General features: G+C 32.9%; 1 long non-coding RNA gene across 1 annotated transcript; it reads right to left on the bottom strand.

Annotated features, from left to right (window-relative positions):
- Positions 1 to 1,337: 1,337 nt before the first annotated feature.
- On the bottom strand, positions 1,338 to 2,188 carry LOC128295616 (uncharacterized). The gene is made up of 2 exons (XR_008286167.1): positions 2,112 to 2,188; positions 1,338 to 1,492 (listed from the first exon to the last, which is right to left on the bottom strand). It is a non-coding gene; the product is annotated as an uncharacterized LOC128295616 (long non-coding RNA).
- Between the last annotated feature and the right edge of the window lie 1,650 nt (positions 2,189 to 3,838).

The following is a 3,838-nucleotide window of genomic DNA, read 5'->3' as shown; positions in this document are numbered from 1 at the left end:
GTAGTAGGCTGAGTCTCTAAGAAGTGATACTACACATTCCATACATTCCTCGGGTGTACAAGATAACTCATCAAAGACTCTGATAGTATTTTCTAACCAAAATTCTGTTCTTTCTGCATTATCATCTTTTGTTGCTCGGAACTCTTCTGCCCCTTGTTTCCTGATTCTATCAACTGGTGGCTTTTCTCTTATCACTGCATACTGTGATTGGGGAGCTTGAGCTACATGGGTAGCCCGATAATCATGAGGGGTGGAGGTCTAATGCCGGATTCGTTTAACGAACTCGGCAAACAAATCATTCAAAGCTTGGAAGAGCTTCTCGAGTCACTCCTCCTCGATTAATCATTCTTCGCCTATTCTCAGATGGCGCTACCCCTTCTACGGGAGCAGACGCATTACTTTCTACATCATCATCACCAGCTCACTCGGGATCCATTACAATAAAACAAAATATTTAAAAATCGTCAGGAGTCGTCACACTATCAAAATACAAGTATGGCATGTATAGCTAGACTTTTTCTCACACTAACTGTTCCGAGAACCGACTAAACCTGCTCTGATACCAATAAATGTAACGCCCCACGCCTAAACCGTCACGGAGTCAAGCTTGAGGTGTTACTAAACTTATCTTACCTTTTAAACAACTCTAAATCACTTATTTTAATTTTCGGAATAAACTGTTTTTCTGCGTCATGGTTACTTAAAAATTCATTTCTTGAGTTTCAAAACTTGAAATTAAGATCCGTAAATTTTTCATAAAACTAGACTCATATATATATCTACTAATTTTTTTCTAGAATTTTTGACTTAGCCAATTAGTACAGTTTATTAGTTAAAGTTTCCCCTGTTTCAAAACTCCACTGCACTGACCTCTTCTTACTACAAACCATTTTTCTTCCTGTACAAAATTCATATGACTAAGTCGTTTGTTTCTCCCAAAACTATATTCAACAATAATTCTAACCATATAAATTATACCTTCTAATTAGTTTTGTACAATTTATGGTGAATTTCCAAAGTTGAAACAGAGGATCCAGAAATCGCTCTGACCCTGTTTCACTAAAACTCAGATATATCATAAAATATAATACTTTTACCTGTTTTCTTATTCCATAAGAAAATATACATAATAAGCTTTAATTTCATATATTATTCATCTTCAAACTATGTTTCTACAATTTTTAGTGATTTTTCAAAGTTACATCATTTCATTACTTGAATCTGTTTTAGGTTACTTTCACATTTTCATAATTTTCATGTGATAATCATCATTCAATCATACATATTAATAAACATGTATATCATCAGCTATTTTCTTAGCTAATTACTAGCAAGTATTTACACATCATTCATTATTCATATTATACCAAAAGTAGCTAAGTTTCTATACATGCCATACCCAAAACAAAACGTCTAGTTATACCGAGTTATTTCTTTGATAGTGTGATCGGCCTCCGACATTTCCTTCGATCCCCGAGTGACTAGATAAGTACTATAAGAAGAAGAAAATAAAGAGATTAAGCACTAGGCTTAGTAAGCTTACAAGCAAATAAATCACAACATTCAACATAATGGATAATTATGCATAATATCATCTAACATCATAAATTTCTTTACTTCTCAATTTCTATCTTCTTCTTTATTCCCTTACCTTCTTTCTTACCTGACCTTTCCTTTTTCATAAGTATAATCTACTTTTCCTTTGCTGTTAATTCACTGTAATTTAACTCGTATCCTGACCCGTTGAACCACTCGGAATACTAAGGATACTAGGGTCGTTCCTGTCTATCAATATCCTGCCAATGCCATGTCTTTGACATGGACTTACATGAATTATTCCTGTCTCCAATGCCATATATAATATGGACTTACATGGCTCAATCCTGTCTCCAAAGCCATATTTCTAATATGGACTTACATGGCTCATTTAGTTCATCTGTCAACCCTAATATCCTAACATTCCTAGGGTTCAACCGGGCTTTCTAACACTTTTCCTCTGTCACTTCACCTTAAATTCGACTTTAAATATTTTCATAACATAATATATAAATGCTGAAATTGACAATAATAATGTAAAATAAAAGAATATTGCATTTATTTCTCAAACTTACCTTGATACAAAATGTGACTAAACCTTACAATTTAGTCCTTTACTTTTTCTTTTCCTCGTTCTTCTTTGGATTCTTGATCTATAATATAAAATATTTCTACTCATTAGCATTTATTTGATTTCTATTTCACTTCACAATTTATGCTGTTCAAAATTTGAAATTGCACTTTTACCCCAAAATTTACAGCTTTTACAATTTAGTCCTGCTCAATTCACCCATCAATTGAACTAATTTTTCTAAATTAACACTTTTATTTTATCAATATAAACTATTTCACGACCTTTGATATTCTGAATTTCAACACCAACATCTAATTCACAATTTTGCTCACAATTAGGTCCTAAATACCATTTTCTATCAAAATGACTTAATAAAACAACCTTAATATGAAATTAGAACTTCAATTTCATAATAATTCATCATAAACTACCCTTACTCAGCCAGGTAACTTCCAATTTCACCCACCAAATCAAAAACTAATGAATTAGATGATTGGACCTAATTGTAAAAGTCACAAAAACATAAAATTACTAAGAAATAGTAAAATTGAACTTACATGGTGCAAAAATATGAAAAACCAGCATAGGAGACCTGCTACTGCGTTTACGTGAGAATGAAGAAATGTCTAGATTTTCAATTACATCATTTTTTAACTATTAACTTTTATGCTAATTCCAATTTTGTCCCTTGTTCACATTGTTTTCTTGCTTATTTCATACCCAAACCGTCCTACCATTAACCTTTGGGTCTAATTGCTCTTTAAATCCATCTTTTAAATACTTAAGCTATTTACTCACAATTTAACAAATTTTGAGCTATTTTCGATTTAGTCCTTTTTAATTAATTAGCTATCCAAACATCAAAATTTTCTAACTAAACTTTAATACTAACTCAATGACACTTCATAAATATTTATAAAAATATTTATAGCTCGATTTTCAAATTCGACGTCTCGATACCTCGCTTTTTGACCCGTCGACCTAATAAATTATTTTAATTCACTAATTTCACCATTTCACAAATTCTTTTTAATTCTTACTTGACTCATAAATATTAAGTTACTATCTTGTTCAATCTTATTTGTCCGATTTAGTGATCTCAAATCACCATTTTGACACCACTTGAAAATTAGGCCGTTACATTCTACCTCGGATTTGTGGTTTCGCAACCACTGCTCCATTTAGGCCCTATTTCGGGATGTTACATTTCTCCCCCTTTAGGGATTTTCGTCCCGAAAATCTTACCTGTGAAGAGATTTTGGTACTATTTTTGTATAGCCTCTTCGGGTTCCCATGTAGCCTCGTCTACCCCATGTCTATTCCATAGTATTTTCACAAGTGCAATACTTTTGTTCCTTGATTGCTTTACCTCTCGAGCTAGAATCTTTACCGGTTCTTCACCGTAAGTCATGTCCGTTGAATCTCAACCTTTGTCTAAGAAATCACATGTGACGAATCTGAATGATAACGACGTAGCATAGACACATGAAATACATTTTGAATCTTCTCTAACTCAATCGGGAAAGCTAACCAATATGCTAATGGTCCGACTCTCTCAATCACTTCAAACGGTCCAATAAAACATGGACTTAGTTTGCCTTTCTTGCCAAATCTGAGAACTTTCTTCCACGGGGATACTTTCAAAAAAACTTTGTCACCAACTTGATATTCGATCTCTTTTCTTTTTAAATCGCATATGACTTCATTCGCATCTAAAGTCGCTTTTAA

The sequence above is a fragment of the Gossypium arboreum genome, chromosome 7 (assembly GCF_025698485.1).
Source record: "Gossypium arboreum isolate Shixiya-1 chromosome 7, ASM2569848v2, whole genome shotgun sequence".
NCBI lineage: Eukaryota > Viridiplantae > Streptophyta > Magnoliopsida > Malvales > Malvaceae > Gossypium > Gossypium arboreum.
Note: the sequence above shows the minus strand (reverse complement) of the source record. Positions and strands in the feature narration are given on the sequence as shown.